Here is a 19,844-nt window from a genome sequence, read left to right on the forward strand (position 1 = left end):
AGGACCAGCACCAGCTGGTGTCAAGAACAATCGAGGGCCGGGAGTATCGTAGTATCATAGTAGGTACAGCACAGGAAGCAGCCATTCGGCCCATCGTGCCAGTGCCAGCTCTTTGAAAGAGCTATCCAATTAGTCCCATTCTCCTGCTCTTTCCCCACAGCCCTGTAATTTTTTTCCCTGCAAGTATGTATCCAATTCCCTTTTGAAAGTTACTACTGAATCTGCTTCCACCACCCTTCCAGATCATGACAACTCGCTGCGGAAAAAAACGTTTCCTCATGTCGCCTCTGGTTCTTTTGCTGATCACCTAAATCTGTGTCCTCTGGTTACTGATCCTTCTGTCAGGGGAAGCTCAGGGGTTGGGGGGCCTTGGGAATCGGGGGTTCTTGGGAATCGAGATTTGGGGAGAGATGGAGACTGGGGAATGCGGACTCAAGGAAACATGGAGACTGGGGAATGGAGGCTAAAGGAGAGATGGAGACTGGGGAATGGAGGCTAAAGGAGAGATGGAGACTGGGGAATGGAGGCTAAAGGAGAGATGGAGACTGGGGAATGGAGGCTAAAGGAGAGATGGAGACTGGGGAATGGAGGCTAAAGGAGAGATGGAGACTGGGGAATGGAGGCTAAAGGAGAGATGGAGACTGGGGGCTCAGGTGAGAGATGGAGGCCAGGGAATGGGGGCTCGAGGAGAGGGGGGAATTGAATAGCCACGTGAGAAACATGGAAACATTTTCTACGCATTGGCTCGAGCAATTGCGACTAAATTGAAGGCCCTTAATGTAACTTCCGCGTTTCGCGTCTCCAAGCTGTGCGGTGGGCATACTGTGCACCCAAATGTCATGCTGTTAACTGGAGTATTTAAAGGGCCATTGCAACCATGGATTTTGAGGGAGAAAGGAGGAATGGGCAGAGATGCAGCATCAAAGCAATAAGGCACCTTTAACGACTGTTCTCTTGAGTTACTGATGTGAGGAGCAGGAGGGAGTTACTACACGCTGCTGATAGGAGGAAGCACCCTGCTTCTGCCACCAAGAACACATGGCTCGAGGTGGCAGAGGAGCTGAGCAGCAGGAGCACAGTGCCCAGGTCGTGGGTACAATGCAGGAAGCGACTTAATGACCTTAGCAGGTCAGGGAAAGTGAGTAGTTACTGATGCACCTACATCCTGTGGTATACATTGCCCCCCCTCTCACTCTGTCTTGCCAAGCTTATGGCATCGCATCACTCCTCACACCCACATAAGACTCATTATCAACTTACCGTCACTTCCTGTGCACTTCTTCACCTCCCCATTTGTGAACCCACTTCTCCCACTCATCCCAATCCTGATTCAAAGTGATGAATCTGTCTGATAGTCAACCTCTGATGCATCTGTTTCATTGTCATCCTGACCCACAGCAATGCATCCATCAGGTGACCACGCCATCATCACTCACTTACACGTCTGTTCTTTCTCCCCTTGTAGGAGAAGAGTGCAAAATGCATGGGAGAAGAGTCGGACTGGAGGGGGGCCACCACAAATAGTGCCTGACAGATGCGGAATAGGAGGTGATGGACATAAGTCGAACGGTTGCATGCCTGGCCGTAGATGGCGAGACTGGCAACCCACAAACGGCTAGTGACAGAACTTTAATATCCTTCACGCACATCATGAATTGATGTTATCAATGATTGACCTGTTGCACACCTCAGTATGCTCATTGCAAACTAACTTCTGTGATGATTGTTAATATTGCTTTATGTTCTCTTCCAGGGCGTTCAAGGATTGATGAGGAGCTCAATTCCTCTGAGGGTGCACCATCACATCATACCCAGCCATGCACCAGCGCAGATACTCGCACTTCAGTGGGTCCTGTTAGGTAGATAGTTGGGTTGTCACCTGGTGATTCATCACTCACAGGTGAGCATGAGCAGACACTGGTGGCAGGGCCAGCTGTGGAGAGTCCACGGTGGGGGGTGCACTCCTCTCCAGGCTCTGCTCGGCTGGACACAGATGCTGAACCGCAGAGACCATCGTTGAGAATAAGAATGATAGAGGTACAACTGCACATTGGTGAGGTACTGGAAAATGTGCCATGCACACTGTCCACAATAGTGGAGAGGATGGAGGAGTCCACCTCCAGCATTAATGGATTGTCTCAGATAAGTGCGGGAATGTCTGCGATGGAGAGAATGGCAGCCTCCATTGAGCTTCAAGCACAGCTCACCACTGAGTCCATTCAGGCCCTGACAACGGACGTGCAGACTCTGGATGCCAACATGTCTGCCGTCTTAAACAGGCAGACAGATATTTTAGCCATGGCCTTAGAACGTGTCACAGATCTGCTCCAAGCTGACGACCAGCACAGTGGTACGAGTGATGTGACCTTGGCCCAGGAGAGGGATGTTGGTGAAAGTGGACATGGAAGTAGGGATTCCACTCAAAGGGCTCCCACATCTCACCCGCTGCCTCCTCTCCCAGCGTCCAAGTCTGCTGCGGTGGAGCAGTCTTTTGTGGGGCCCTCACTGGCTCCAAAACCCAGAGGTCGTAGGCTGTGAGCAGCTCAGCAGTCAGAGCAGGAAGCTGAGCAACCTGCCAATACCTCTGCTGAAGCCACAGGGGATACACCATGTAGAAGTGGTAGGAAGAGGAAATCTAAGTAATTCTAATTCACCAAGTATATGCACAAGAATGTTTGACGAAATGTCATGTAGTTAAATTTATAGATTTTTTGTTATGGCCTGTTAAATTTAATAATTATCACCACGTCTTGGCCATTATTGAGTCCCTTTTGTGAATTCGCCCTTTCATGTGCTTCATCATGAATGCCAATCATTGGGTGTGTCTGCAATGTGTGTATGCGTGGTTGAAGGACTGTTTTGTGCAAACGGAGGGGAGGGGGTGTTGGTGGTGGCGGCCTGACTATTTCAAAGTCTTCAATTTGCAGCTCGTATTATGAGAACCTGTTAGATGAGGGAATCCCTGGCATCACAAGCAGCCATGTGCACGACAGCTCTGACAATGGGTTCCCCATCTTCATTTTCCTCATCGTTGTCCTCTTCTTCAATGTTGCCGGCAGATGAGGATGCTTCATGAACACTTCGATCTCCTCCACCTGTAACCCTCTTTGCGCTATGTTGTGAAGCACACAACACACGACGATTATTCCACACACCCTCACCGGTGAGTACTGAAGGGCTCCCCCAGATCTATCCAGGCACCTGAAGCGCATCTTCAACATTCCTATGGCTTGTTCAATGGCAGATCTGGTGGTGATGTGACTGTCGTTGTACCGCTGCTGTGCTTTGTTGGTGGGGTTTCTCACAGGTGTCATGAGCCACATCTGCAGGGGATATCCCTTGTCTCCAAGGAGCCAGCCCTTAAGTTTGTCTTGTGCTTGGAAAAGGGCCGGGCTGTTGGACTCACGCAAAATGAATGAATCATGGCAGCTGCCAGGGAATCTGGTACACACCTGCAGAAACCTCCTCCAGTGGTCGCAAACCAGAGGTGCATTGATGGAGTGATACCCCTTTCAGTTTATGAACAATCCTGACTCATGTGGAGGTGCTCGGATTGCTACGTGTGTACAATCAATTGCTCCCTGTACCCATGGGAATCCAGCCAGAGAGTGGAAACCCACTGCCCTCTCAGTCTGGCTGATGTCATCACGGGGGAAGTTGACGTAGTCAGATGCCCTGGCAAACAAGCCATCCATGAGTTGTCGTATACACCGTGCAGACGACAGAGACACCCTGAAGACATCACTGATGGCGCCATGGAAGGTTCCAGAGGTGAAGAAATTAAGGGCAGTGGTTACTTTGAGTGCGACAGGCATTGCTTGGCCACCAGGCCCAGCCGGGAGCAGCTCTGCATGAGGGAGCGTGCAGATGTCTGCGCCCACCTGGCGATTCAGTCTGGGCCTTCATAGGGCACTACTCCTCAGAGGCCCAGGAAGCTCAGCCTCTACCTTTTTACCCTCTCATGTGGGTAGTGCCTCCTGTGACCGCAGCCCCTCCGTTGTTCCCCTCTCTGCTCTTCTCCAAGTCCTTCTGGTGCACCTCTGTCTTGTGCACCTGCAACTCCCAGAACTGCACGCTGTCCTGCCGTGGATGATGATGTGCCTCCTCCTCAGATGTGCTGTTGAATAAATCCATTGCGTCCCCCATCCTGATGGTGTCAGTTTGAGGGGGTCCAAAATGTAGGTAAATATGTCTGAACACCAGAAATCTCAGTCTATACACAAGGAACTAACTCCCAGCCAAAGAGAACTGAGAGAACTGAGCACCCTGCTGCAAAAACTCACCTTTGGTTCACATGTGCCAATCACTGGTTTAAAGATTCAAATGAGGGTCGGCTGTAACTTGCCTCTATTTCTGTGGCATGTTTCAGAGTCCACAGAAGACATGTTCAGGAGAAGTTAAAATCGATTGTGTAACTCAATATACAAAAAATTAATCGCCTTAAGTGCTTTAAATGCCTAAATTGGCCCTTTAAATATTGGCCCTCCAGGTGTCAGAAGCGTGTGCGCATCCAAACACGTCTGGGTCAAGTGGGCACGTCGCAGCTGGGATGTGGTCCTGCTCCGAAAACTTAGTATTTTCACTGCCCACCCACCCCCATCTCACCTATTCTTGGGGGTTAAAATTTACCCCTCAATGTCAGCATCAAACTCCTAGGTCAGGTACAGCACAATCAGGTGAAGAATAAAATTCCCTCTTCTCTGCCCCAAGCTCAACATCAGAAGAGTGCCCCCAATGTTTTGAATTGATTGGACACATCGATTCCATTAATGAGACCCACTCACCTTGTACTTCTTTTGTCAGTGCTGTTCTAAGAGGGATCTTGAGAATTGGTAACACTCCCACAATATTTGTCAAAGCATAAGTAGCCTTTCAAACTTTTAAGTAATAACTTGCAACTCCTGTGGCACTGCTCCCGGATATTCTGGGACCAGGCATGTAATTACTAACGCACAGTCCCACAGCAGCATGTCCATTTCTGGAATACAGCAACAATTTTAACACCTTCCCCCCACCCCCGCAGAAGGGTGGGAGAGGGATGACAGGGGCTTAAAATATTGGGATCGAGCAACCTGACTCCAATCCGACCCCATTCCCGCCCCTTTAAAATTTAATAAACACAAATCACGCCAGGGATGAGGATCCTGCGAAAGGCAGGTGGGTGCCTAATTAATATTCAAAAGTAACGGCCTGATGACATCATTGGCGTCGCGACTTAAATTTAACAGTATGTGAGGGGGAGGCATGTTAGAAAATCAGTGCTATAGTGTTGTACCCAATCTATGACCCACACTCCCTTTCAAGACAATCTTCCACTGGGAGTGCGGGATTGGTGATTTACCCAAGTATTTACAATACAACCTTACAAAGCCTACTTACTTTACTGTTAGATATTTTTTTGCCCTACTGTGAATTTGCTGTATTTGCTTAGGACGCAAGTACTTTTATTTATTTGATTATTCTTCTCTCCTCCCTTACTTTTATTTATTTGATTATTCTTCTCTCCTCCCTCCCTTTTAGTACAGTTAATTGTTAATTTAAAACACAAATGGTGTCATAACCATTATCATCACTGTTCCATTGTAGGAACAAAAGGGGAAAACTTGCAAAGCTCTGCACTGGAAGGTGCTGGGTGCTGGGAATTATACAGACTGAGCTCCTAACCCAAACTTGAAGGAAAGGGTTAACTTTGCCCCTTTTGACATTATAAGTTTAAAATTGCAAAAGCAGCAATGTGCAGAAACTTCAAGAATCTTCAGTTTTCAACAACAACTGATAAGAACGAAAGCAACAATAAGCAGAAGCTTCGAGAAGCTTCAAACAGGCCTTTGGCTCTCAAAACAACTGACTTGGAAAAAGTGCTGAGACATTTAGAAATCCTTGGGAAAAACAACTAAAACAATTGTACCTGGTTTCACATGGACAAAAGGGTACAGCAGGTTTCACGTGGTGAAAAGGCTGCACCTGGGTTCACACAGATTTGAGTGGCTCAGCCAACCATCCGTTATTAACGCAACAGTGGGTGAGTGGCCAAAATGGGACTTCTCTTAACTTTTTACTCACACCCCAACTGGCAAAAATCATATAAAGATGGGACATCATGGCAGCTTCTTTACTGCAGTCGGAGGAGCCTTAAGAAGCTTTGCCTACAGGAAGGACGTCCAAGAAGAAGAACCTCAAGAGTAACGAGAGAGCTGATCAATCTAACTGCCTTGATGCTAAAATTCTTGGCTTTTAAGGTTGTATGTATTGTTTGATTTGCTTCATGCTTGTGTGAATTGTTTAAATCATTAAATAATCACTTTGATTAACAAAACTAACGTGTATGTGTGATTTTCTTTAACTGACTATTGTCCAGGTTCATGAATCACTGGAACATCTGTATCCTTACAGAAAGTGGCGTCCCAACAAGAACCTAATGTAGTCAGACAAAGAAAGAGTAAAATACTGTATCCAAAATCCTAACAGAAACAGGGTTTTCTGGGCAGAGGCGTAGGATGGTATAATGGATAGAGTAAAATGTTTTGTCCAACATCCATCAGAAACAGGTTTTTCTGGGCAGAGGCGGGTGGAATATGGAAGTGGCAATTCATGAATACATTGCAAACGAGTTGCCAAGGAGAGAGGAATGGTTCCCGGTAGAAGACCATCAGTCAGACCCATTCGAAGCATACGATGATAGATGGACACATATGATAGAAGAGTGGATGAAACTAAAACAAAAGCTAAAGCTGTATGACTATTAGCCCTCAGCAAGCAAAAAGACAGTGATGAGGAGGAAAAGCAAGGATTAGCAACGAATGTAGCTAATCTAAAGAGGGAACTGGAAGAGGTAAAGGAACAATTGGGAAAGACACTTGATAATTGGAAACAGGAGGGTCAGAATAGTGAAAGACATACCCTGGAAGTCAAGCCCTGGTTAAAGAAAGTAATTTGATCCTAAATCAGGGAGCCCAACAAGAGACGTTAGGAAAATTAGGAAAAGTAGAGAAACAAAGGGAGGATTTGAAAGCAGCCATGCAAGCCTGACAAAAGGTCTTTCTCTCATGAGATTTTAAATTGGTACAAAATTGAATTAAGTAGCAAACATTGCAAATTGAAAATTGGTTTAAGTGAAAAAGGATAAATCAATTTATGATGAAATAAAGAAGAAAGGAAAAGAGTTAAAAGCTACAGAATGTGTTCTTTTGTTTTTAGTGTACTGTCTCTTTAAAAGCCTGTGCGAGTGCTTTCTGTTCACTGTTGCAGGCTACGTCCCCTTTCAATGCTTGTTGTGTTTTTCCTTTTTGTGTAATGTAATTTACTGGGTTTTCTGTAAGCATGTGATCTGTTCTGTCTTGTGTTTCATTTTGATATTGCTGAATTAAATTGGAGTTATTGAGGTTAACAAACTTATTAAATTGTGAAAACAAGACATTTATTGTGGCCACAGTGAAATTCCGGTTATTGTAAATTATGTGGACGTCTCTAATTCTGAACATGAGATTATCACATTTGAAAATTGGCATTTTGAATTTCTTAAACGCTTAATGATTTGAAGTTTAAAAAAGTGAAATTGATATGTTTGGAGTTGTGTTGAGAATTGGAGAGCGTGAATTGATGTGTTAAAATTTTGGGATATTTGAGGCGATTCTATTTGTTTAATCATCTTTGTTGTACTGGAGTGCAATAGCTGTTAGCAAACTGACAGCACCCTTTGATCTTGTGGTTGACTGTGGTCAGAAAATAAGAGTGACCAGAAAAAAGAAAAGAATGATTGAAGGATCTCTCTCTATGACAACAGTCTGGAGATATCTTGGAGTTAGACTAACTATCTAAGAGTCAATAAAATTTTGGACACCTCTTAAATAAATGCCAAAGGCTTTAACACAATTGAAGTTTTATCTGAAACATTTGTAGATAAAAAGGCCAGGCACAACCTACTCTTTTTAAAATGAGATGAACAACTCGAAATGCTGCCTCCCTGACAAGAATGTGTTCAACATTAATAGTGATATTAATAATGATTTCTAACATTTCTTCTGCTTGTTATAACAGATATTATCCAGAATTTAATTAGGTACAAGTTATCACTGTTTTAACAGCATAAAGACTTTTTGAAAAAAAGATCAATTTAAACTTCTTCAAAGCACTTTGTTTTAATTGGATTACGGCTAAAAATTACTTTGCTTTATACAGTTTAAATTAAAGACACGTGGTCTTATTTTAAGTCAATTTGAACGTTTACAAAGCACTGTTTTCTTAATTTGTTTTGCAAGTCTGAGACCTGCTATTGTGATTGACTCCTCCCCCACCCCCTAAGGTTTTGACAAGGAAGAAGTAATTAACCCTTACTTCTGCATTGCTGAACCTTTTGAGCTTCCAGCATTTCAATCTGCTGAGTCACAGTCTACTGAGCGGAAAGAGCTGTCACTGTATTAACAGTTTTATTGTCCCTTAATAAAGACAATGAGTTCCAAAAGAGAGAGAGAAAAAAAACTTGGGACATAGAACAGATCAGTGGGGCAGACTGTCCCATGTTTTTCTGGACATTTTTTTCTGGGTTTGTTTCCATTAAAGGGATTATTCTTTCAAATAGATAAATTGGGGCTATTGTCGCAGTGCTTCAGTCAAGCGTGTAACATTTTTAAGTTTCTTAATTTAAGTGGATATTTCCCCATGGTGACAGAAGGAAATCATGAATTGACAAATTAGCCCATGGGCTCTCAAGAAGAACCACAATGGATTTTCTGTTTTTCTTTTCTTTTAAAACAGAGGACCATGGTTTTCAGGACTGCAAAAGTGCTGGTGCAGGATGTGATCCAGTGGTGTTAAGAATTTAAAACCTTCTCTGCAGACATCGGCAGCTATCAAATGTCACAGCATGGTGACGATTCGGATTAAGACTTGGTCTCTCAGAGGCTTGGCTTTAACCCATTCAGTGTATTTGTTATTTTACAAGACAGAGTTCTCGGGGCGGGGGGCGGTGATGGAGAGAGGGGGAGATATGAGTGTTACATCCAAAAGTAACAAGCACTTCTGTCGTTGCTGTAAAACCAACAAGCCTGGGCATAATTTGTTCATGAAATTGAAATTGATAAGATTAATTGATATGAGTTGCTGTTCAAGCACGCAAGAAAGAAAAATTTACCTAAAGTTTAAGGGGATAATCAAATTTTAAGTCTAAGTGGTTCCTGTCCAATTGACAAGTCCTGTCAGTCTAACAATACAGCTCTCTGGAATTGGGATAATTTTGAAATGATAAAATGGACTCAAGCACAATATAGCAGTATATTTTGGGAAATAAAAAGTGGTTCAAGAAGAGTTTAAGTAAAATAAACAAAAAATGTATTGAGATATTAGACCAAACTGTAAATATTGTATTGGAAAGTAAAGTTCATTCAGGACTCATGAATAAGATGAAGTCGTTAATTTGGCTCAGGAGAGTGAGAAAAGCTTTTAACAAGGCACTGACACATGCTCCATAGAGAAACCAACTAATTAATGAATCAGGATAGATTTAAATGCACTGGTACCTATCAGAGGGATTGAAATTAAAGTAAAGAGGGACATAGAAAATTGGATTTCCAAGTTCAGGGTTGGGTTCCTTTCAGTTAATAATGAAATAGAGACCGAGGCTAGGGAGCCACCCTGCCCAACCCTAAACTCGTAAACAGTCTGGTGACCGTTGAAATTCGTGAATAGTTATATAATGATGTGAGATGTGAAATTTTTCCTGTAACTCTTCATCTTTCAATGATACATTTACGCAATTGTCTGTGTAACAAGATAAATTTAAAACAGAAATAGACAGTTTCCTAGAAGTAAAGGGAATTAGGGGTTACGGGGAGCAGGCAGGAAATTGGACATGAATTTAGATTTGAGGTTAGGATCAGATCAGCCATGATCTTATTGAATGGCGGAGCAGGCTCGAGGGGCCGATTGGCCTACTCCTGCTCCTATTTCTTATGTTCTTATGTTCTTATATATGAGCGTTTTTACCAACAGATGCTGTCCATAATGACCAAACAGTTTTTAGAAGGTAACTCTGGGAATGGTAACCAAAGAAAACCTTAAAGGGGAATACCCAGAAACAGAGCCAGGGCCAACTAATGGATTAGTCATTATCCAGCAAGGAGTTCATAATGAAGTCTGTTATGAATTGGTATCGGTTTTGATATCCCTATCAGAGATAACCTTTCCACCAGGCCTATGCTATCCAGCCCACAGTAAATTATATAGTGTAATGTTACGAGAAATGGAACATGACTTCCACCAACACAATGCAGGTCGAGATTTAGACCAAACCAGGCCAAAAAATATAGAAGAGGGTTATGGTCGAGTGGGTAGGTATTGAGGCTACTGTAGGCACTTCAGCATGGAATAGGTTAGCTATTGAATCAATGTGGGAATATGATGAATCGATGCGGAGACACCTGAAGGTTATTTTAAAAGGCATGAACAAAGGGGATAGAGATCTGATATACGAAATCCAACAGGGAACAGTGTCAATAACCAAACGAATGAAAGGCATGGAAGAAATAATGGCAGGAGTAAACAAAATAATCAATGGAAGTAATCAGGTGCATAAGGACCAGAATGTATCCAAAGCCATCGCATGCAGATAACAACATCCCAAAATGGGTTACTGATAAACATTTATGGGAGTGCAATAAAGGAGACTATGACCTATGTAAGGTTAGAAGATATGGAACGATATATCTGGTTCAAAAACCATGTAATACCACTACAGGAAAAATGGTTCTCCCTCTGTTAATAGTGTTGCCTCACAAATGAAATGCTGGCCTTTATATCGAGAGGACTAGAGTACAAGGGGGCAGAAGTTATGCTGCAGCTATACAAAACCCTGGTTAGACCGCACCTGGAGTACTGTGAGCAGTTCTGGGCACCGCACCTTCGGAAGGACATATTGGCCTTGGAGGGAGTGCAGCGTAGGTTTACTAGAATGATACCTGGACTGCAAGGGTTAAGTTACAAGGAGAGATTACACAAATTGGGGTTTCGAAGGTTAAGGGGTAATCTGATCGAAGTTTATAAGATATTAAGGGGAACAGATAGGGTGGATAGAGAGAAACTATTTCCACTGGTTGGGGATTTTAGGAGTAGGGGGCACAGTCTAAAAATTAGAGCCAGACCTTTCCTGGAGAATGGAATCCCACACTCTCCTGACGAAGGAGAAAGCCTCCGAAAGCTTGTGATTTTCAAATAAAACTGTTGGACTATAACCTGGTGTTGGAAGATCCTTTCATTATTTGAAGGGTTGCGAATGGAACTGAACACTATGCAATCATCAGCGAACATCCCCATTTCTGACCTTATGATGGAGGGAAGGTCATTGATGAAGCAGCTGAAGATGGTTGGGCATAGGACACTGCCCTGAGGAACTCCTGCAGCAATGCCCTGGGACTGAGATGATTGGCCTCCAACAACCATTACCATCTTCCTTTGTGCAAGGTATGACTCCAGCCACTGGAGAGTTTTCCCCCTGATTCCCATTGACTTCAATTTTACTAGGGTTCCTTGGTGTCACACGCGGTCAAATGCTGCCTTGATATCAAGGGTAGTCACTGTCACCTCACCTCAGAAATTCAGCTCTTTTGTCCATGTTTGGACCAAGGCTGTAATGAGGTCTGGAGCCGAGTGTTCCTGGCGGAACCCAAACTGAGCATCGGTGAGCAGGTTATTGGTGAGTAAGTGCCGCTTGATAGCACTGTCGACGACACCTTCCATCACTTTGCTGATGATTGAGAGTAGACTGATGGGGCGGTAATTGGCCAGATTGGATTTGATATGCTTTTTGTGTGCAGGACATACCTGGGCAATTTTCCACATTGTCGGGTAGATGCCAGAGTTGTAGCTGTACTGGAACAGCTTGGCCAGAGGCGCAGCTAGTTCTGGAGCACAAGTCTTCAGCACTACAGCCGGGATGTTGTCGGGGCCCATAGCCTTTGCTGTATCCAATGCACTCAGCCGTTTCTTGATATCACGTGGAGTGAATTGAATTGGCTGAAGACTGGCTTCTGTGATGGTGGGGATATCGGGAGGAGGCCGAGATGGATCATCCACTCGGCACTTCTGGCTGAAGATGGTTGCAAACGCTTCAGCCTTGTCTTTTGCACTCACGTGCTGGACTCCGCCATCATTGAGGATGGGGATGTTTGCAGAGCCTCCTCCTCCCGTTAGTTGTTTAATTGTCCACCACCATTCATGACTGGATGTGGCAGGACTGCAGAGCTTTGATCTGATCCGTTGGTTGTGGAATCACTTAGCTCTGTCTATAGCATGTTGCTTCCGCTGTTTAGTATGCATGTAGTCCTGAGTTGTAGTTTCACCAGGTTGGCACCTCATTTTTAGGTACGCCTGGTGCTGCTCCTGCATGCTCTTCTGCACTCCTCATTGAACCAGGGTTGATCCCCTGGCTTGTTGGTAATGGTAGAGTGAGGAATATGCCAGGCTATGAAGTTACAGATTGTGCTGGAATACAATTCTGCTGCTGCTGATGGATGCCCAGTTTTGAGCTGCTAGATCTGTTCTGAATCTATCCCATTTAGCACAGTGGTAGTGCCACACAACACGTTGGATGGTGTCCTCAGTGCGAAGACGGGACTTCGTCTCCACGAGGACTGTGCGGTGGTCACTCCTACCAATACTGTGATGGACAGATGCATTTGCGACAGGTAGATTGGCGAGGATGATGTCAAGTAAGTTTTTCCCCCATGTTGGTTCGCTCACCACCTGCCGCAGGCCCAGTCTAGCAGCTATATCCTTCAGGACTCGGCCAGCTCGGTCAGTAGTGGTGCTATCAAGCCACTCTTGGTGATGGGCATTGAAGTCCCCCACCCAGAGTACATTCTGTGCCCTTGCTACCCTCAGTGCTTCCTCCAAGTGGTGTTCAACGTGGAGGAGGACTGATTCATCAGCTGAGGGAGGTGGTAATCAGCAGGAGGTTTCCTTGCCCATGTTTGACCTGATGCCATGAGATTTCATGGGGTCCGGAGTCAATATTGAGGACTCCCAGAGCCACTCCCTCCTGACTGTATATCACTGTACCGCCACATCTGGTCGGTCTGTCCTGCCCGTAGGACAAGCCATACCCAGGGATGGTGATGGAAGAGTCTGGGACGTTGGCTGAAAGGTATGATTCTGTGAGTATGGCTATGTCAGGCTGTTGCTTGACTAGTCTGTGGGATAGCTCTCCCAATTTTGGCACAAGTCCCCAGATTTTAGTGAGGAGAACTTTGCAGGCTCGACTGGGCTTGGTTTGCCTTTGTCGTGTTCGGTGCCTAGTGGTCCAATGCAGGGTGGTCCGTCCGGTTTTATTCTTATGACTTTTTTCAGCGAGATTTTACAACTGAGTGGCTTGCCGGGCCATTTCAGAGGGCAATTAAGAATCAACCACATTGCTGTGAGTCTGGAGTCACATATAGGCCAGACCGGGTAAGGACGGCAGGTTTCCTTCCCTAAAGGACATTAGTGAACCAAATGGGTTTTTCCAACAATCCGGTAGGTTCATGGCGTCCATTACTGATACGAGTATTTTAATTATAGATTATATTTAATTAATTGAATTTAAATTCCCCAGCTGCCATGGCAGGATTTGAACTCATGACTCCGGATTATTAGTCCGGGCATCTGGATTACTAGTCCAGTAACATAACCACTATGCTACCGTACCCTAAGTTGCTGCAGTGCATCCTGTGGATGGTACACACTGTGGCCAAGGAGCACTGGTGGTGGATGGAGTGCCAATCAAGCGGGCTGCTTTGTCCTGGATGGTATTGAATTTCTTGAGTGTTGTTGGAGCTGCACTCATCCAGGCAAGTGGAGAGTATTCCATCACACTCCTGACTTGTGCCTTGTGGATGGTAGAACGGCTTTGGGGAGTCAGGTGGTGAGTCACTCGCCACAGAATACCCAGCCTCTGACCTGCTTTTGTCGCCACAGTATTTATGTAGTTGGTCCAGTTAAGTTTCTGGTCAATGGCGATCCCCAGGATGTTGATGGTGGGGGATTCGGTGATGGTAATGTCGTTGAATGTCAAGGGGAGGTGGTTAGACTCTCACTTGTTGGAGATGGTCATTACCTGGCACTTGTCTGGCACGAATGTTACTTGCCACTTATCAGCCTAACCTGGATGTTGTCCAGATTTTGCTGCATGCGGGCTTGGACTGCTTCATTATTTGAGGGGTTGCGAATGGAACTGAACACTGTGCAATCATCAGCGAACATCCCCATTTCTGACCTTATGATGGAGGGAAGGTTATTGATGAAGCAGCTGAAGATGGTTGGGCCTAGGACACTGCCCTGAGGAACTCCTGCAGCAATGTCCTGGGGCTGAGATGATTGGCCTCCAACAACCACTACCATCTTCCTTTGTGCAAGGTATGACTCCAGCCACTGGAGAGTTTTCCCCGATTCCCATTGACTTCAATTTTACTCGGGCTCCTTGGTGCCACACTCGGTCAAATGCTGCCTTAATGTCAAGGGCAGTCACTCTCATCTCACCTCTGGAATTCAGCTCTTTTGTCCATGTTTGGACCAAGGCTGTAATGAGGTCTGGAGCTGAGTGGTCCTGGTGGAACCCAAACTGAGCATCGGTGAGCAGGTTATTGGTAAGCGCTGCTTGACAGCACTGTCAACGACACCTTCCATCTCTTATGGAATCATAGAAGGTTACAGCACAGAAAGAGGGCATTCGGTCCATCGAGTCAACGCCGGCTCTATGCAGGAGCAATACAACTATTCCCACTGCCCTGCCCTATCCCTGTGGCCCTGCACATTTTTTCGTTTCAAGTACTTATCCAGATCCCTTTTGAAGGCCACGATGGAATCTGCCTCCACCACTCCCTCGGGCAGTGCATTCCAGATCCTAACCACTCGTTGTGATAAAAAGTTTTTCTTCATATCACCTTTGGTTCTTTTGCCAATCTCCTTAAAATCTATGCCCTCTGGTTCTTGACCCTTCCGCCAACAGGAACAGTTTCTCTCTATCTACTCTGTTTAGACCCTTCATGATTTTGAACACCTCCATCAAATCTCCTCTCAACTTTCTCTGTTCCAAGGCGAACAATCCCAGCCTCTCCAGTCTATCCACGTAATTTAAGTCCCTCATCCCCGGAACCATTCTAGTAAATCTTCTCTGCACCCTCTGTAAGGCCTTCAGATCCTTCCTAAAGTGCGGTGCCCACAACTGGTCACAATACTCCAGTTGTGGCTGAACCAGTGTTTTATAAAGGTTCATCATGACGGACTGGTTGTGCCTCAACGGATCCGGGACTAATATCCTTGCAGGGGTGTTTGCTACTGCTGTTGGGGAGGGTTTAAACTAGAGTGGCAAGGGGATGGGAACATGAGCGGGGAGTCAGAAGAGAGTAAAGTTGAGAGCAGCAAGAGAGGGGAGGAGCTAGGGGAAATTTACAATACAAATAGTACAAATAGTTGTTCAAGAACAAGTGAAAGGGAAAAGCGTAGAGCAGCGGAAAGAAAGTGTACTTTAGGCACGACAGATAAAGTGAAAACTGGAAGGTGTAAAGCGATTAACCCAGCATCAAAGCTGAAGGTCAGGCTAGAGTGTGTGGCCCAACTAAGAGTTCTATATACAAATGCACAGAGTATAAGGAATAAATTAAATTAACTATAGGTACCAATTCAAATTGGAGGGTATGACATGATAGCTATTACTGAGACATGGCTGCAGGATGGTCAGGATTGGGAACTAAATATACCAGGTGAGAAGGTCTACAGGAAAGATAGGGAAAATGGAAGAGGGGGAGGAGTAGCCTTAATGATTCGAGATGAAATCACTTCAATGATAAAGGGGGATATAACGAGAGGTAAGCAGCCAACAGAGACCTTATGGGTTGAATTGAAAAATTGGAAAGGATTGAAGACTATAGTGGGAGTTGTGTGTAGGACCCCTGGCAGCAGCTCTGAAGTGCTAGATTGTATAAATGCAGAGATTAGACAAGCGTGTAAGAAAGGCATAGTGGTCTTAATGGGGGACTTTAACCTTCACATAGATTGGGAAAAGCAGACTAGCAACTGTCTGAAAGGTAGTGAATTTCTTGAGTGTGTCCCGGACAGTTTTCTGCAGCAGTATGTCCTAGAGGCAACAATGGGGCAAGCCATACTAGATTTAGTAATGAGTAATGAACCAGATTTAGTTAACAGCTTAACTGTGCGTGAACATCTATCCAATAGTGATCATAACATGATCGAGTTCAATGTAGTGTTTGAAAGGGAAAAAAGTGAGTCAGCTGCTAAGATTTTAGACTTGGTTAAAGCCAACTTCAATGGGATAAGACAGAGACTGTCCACAGTAAACTGGGCAAATCTGTTAATGGGTAAAACGACTGATGATCAGTGGGAAATGTTTAAAGAAACATTTAACATGATGCAGAATCGGTTTATACCCCTGAGGGGCAAGAACTCTACTTGCCAAAAAAACAGCCATGGACAACTAAAGAGGTAAGGGACAGTATAAGACATAAGGAAAGGGCAGACAAAAAGGCAAAAAATGGCACAGATCCTGGCGAATGGGAAAGATACAAAGATCAACAAAGGGTCACAAAACAGATAGTAAGAGCTACAAAAAGAGAGTATGAAAAGAAACTTGCAAGGGATATCAAAACCATTACAAAGAACTTTCATAGTTCTATTAGGAAAAAGAGGGTTATCAGGAGCAGTGTTGGCCCCTTAAAAACTGAAAGTCGTGATATTGTCATTGACAATGGGGAAAAGCCGGACATGTTGAACAATTTCTTTGCAACAGTATTTACAGTAGAAAAAGAGGATAGCATGCCGGAAATCCCAAGAAAACTAATATTGAATCGGGGACAGGGACTCAGTAAAATTTACATTAGTAAAACAACAGTAATGAAGAAAATAATAGCACTAAAGAGTGACAAATCCCCAGGAGCAGATGGTTTCCATCCCAGGGTTTTAAAGGAAGCAGGTGAGCACATTGCAGATGCCCTAACTATAATCTTTCAAAGTTTTCTAGATTCACTCTAGATTGGAAAATTGCACATGTCACTCCGCTTTTTAAGAAAGGAGAGAGAGGGAAACCAGGGAATTATAGACCAGTTAGTCTAACATTTGTTGTGGGGAAAATGCTGGAGTCTATAATTAAGGATAGGGTGACTGAACACCAAGAATTTTCAGTTAATCAGAGAGAGCCAGCTTGGATTTGTGAAAGGTAGGTCGAGCCTGACAAACCTGATTGAATTTTTTGGAAGAGGTGACTAAAGTACTGGACAGGGGAATGTCAATGGATGTTATTTATATGGACTTCCCGAAGGCATTTGATAAGGTCCCACATAAGAGACTGTTAGCTAAGATAGAAGCCCATGGAATCAAGGGAAAAGTACGGACTTGGTTAGGAAGTTGGCTGAGTGAAAGGCGACAGAGAGTAGGTACACACATTGGCAGGATGTGACTAGTGGAGTCCCGCAGGGATCTGTCTTGGGGCCTCAATTATTCACAATATTTATTAACGACTTAGATGAAGGCATAGAAAGTCTCATATCTGAGTTTGCCGATGAAACAAAGATTGGTGGCATTGTAAGCAGTGTAGATGAAAACATAAAATTACAAAGTGATATTGATAGATTAGGTGAATGGGCAAAACTGTGGCAAATGGAATTCAATGTAGACAAATGTGAGGTCATCCACTTTGGATCAAAAAAGGATAGAACAGGGTACTTTCTAAATGGTAAAAAGTTAAAACCAGTGGATGTCCAAAGGGACTTAGGGGTTCAGATACATAGATCATTGAAGTGTCATGAACAGATGCAGAAAATAATCAAGAAGGCTAATGGAATGCTGGCCTTTATATCTAGAGGACTAGAGTACAAGGGGGCAGAAGTTATGCTGCAGCTATACAAAACCCTGGTTAGACCGCACCTGGAGTACTGTGAGCAGTTCTGGGCACCGCACCTTCGGAAGGACATATTGGCCTTGGAGGGAGTGCAGCGTAGGTTTACCAGAATGATACCCGGACTTCAAGGATTAAGTTACAAGGAGAGATTACACAAATTGGGGTTGTATTCTCTAGCTCAATTGCTAAATTTAAATGTGAGATAGATAGCTTTTTGGCAACCAAAGGTATTAAGGGATATGGGCCAAAGGCAGGTATACGGAGCTAGATCACAGATCAGCCATGATCTTATCAAATGGCGGAGCAGGCACGAGGGGCTGAATGGCCTACTCCTGTTCCTATATTCCTATCCAGTGCACTCAGCCGTTTCTTGATATCACGTGGAGTGAATCGAATTGGCTGAAGACTGGCTTCTGTGATGGTGGGGATATCGGGAGGAGACCAAGATGGATTATCCATTCGGCACTTCTGGCTGAAGATGCTTGCAAATGCTTCAGCCTTGTCTTTTGCACTCACGTGTTGGACTCCGCCATCATTGAGGATGGGATTCACAGAGCCGTCTCCGAACGAAATAGTAAAAGCCTAGTCAAAGGAAGGGTGGGACCAATTAGGGACAAAAAAGGAGATCTTCTTATGGAGGCAGAGAGCATGGCGGAGGTACTAAATGAATGCTTTGCATTGGTCTTCACTAGAGAAGAGGATGCTGCCATTGTAGCAGTACAGGAGAGGTAGTAGCGATATTGGATAGATAAAAAGGAGGTGCTTGAAAGATTGGCAGTACTCAAGTAGAAAAGTCACCCGGTCCAGATGGGACACATCCATGGTTACTGAGGGAGGTAAGGGTAGAAAATGCGGAGGCTCTAGCCACAATGTTCCAATCCTCCTTAGATGGTGCCAGAAGACTGGTGGATTGCAAATGTTACACCCCTGTTCAAAAAAGAGGGATAAACCTGGCAATTACAGGCCAGTCAGCCATGCGTCGGTGGTGGAGAAACTTTTAGAGGTAATAATTCGGGACAAAATTAATTGGCACTTGGAAAAGTATGGGCTAATAAATGAAAGTGAGCATGGATTTTGTTAAAGAAACATCGTGTTTGACGAACGTGATTGGGTTCTTTGTTGAAGTAATGGAGGGGGTTGATGAGGGTAGTGTGGCTGATGTTGTGTGTATGGACTTTCAAAAGGCATTTGATAAAGTACCACATAATACTTGTTAGCAAAACTAAAGCCCATGGGATTAAAGGGACAAACAATGGAAACATAACTGGATAAGGGACAGAAAGTAGAGAGTTGTGGTGAACGGTTGTTTTTCAGACTGGAGGGAAGTATACAGTGGTGTTCCCCAGAGGTCGGTATTAGGACCACTGCTCTTTTTGATATATATTAAAAAACCTGGACTTGGGTATAGATTGTATAATTTCAAAGTTTGCAGGCAATACGAAACTCAGAAATGTAGGAAACAATGTGGAGGATAGTAACAGACTTCAGGAGGGCACAGATAGACAGGTGAAATGGCAGATGAAATTTAATGCAGAGAAGTGTGAAGTGATACATTTTGTTAGGAATAAAGAGGAGGGGCAATATAAACTAAATGGTACAATTTTAAAGGGAGTTCAGGTACTGAGACACCTGGGGGTGTACATTCACAAATCATTGAAGGTGGCAGGACAAGTTGAGAAGGCTGTTAAAAAGCATATGCCATCATGGGCTTTATTAACTGATGTGGAGATGCCGGTGATGGACTGGGGTTGACAATTGTAAACAATTTTACAACACCAAGTTATAGTCCAGCAATTTTATTTTAAATTCACAAGCTTTCGGAGGCTTCCTCCTTCGTCAGGTGAACGATGTGAAAATGTTCACATCGTTCACCTGACGAAGGAGGAAGCCTCCGAAAGCTTGTGAATTTAAAATAAAATTGCTGGACTATAACTTGGTGTTGTAAAATTGTTTACATTTATTAACT

This window comes from Heptranchias perlo, chromosome 8 (assembly GCF_035084215.1).
Source record: "Heptranchias perlo isolate sHepPer1 chromosome 8, sHepPer1.hap1, whole genome shotgun sequence".
Taxonomy (NCBI): Eukaryota; Metazoa; Chordata; class Chondrichthyes; order Hexanchiformes; family Hexanchidae; genus Heptranchias; species Heptranchias perlo.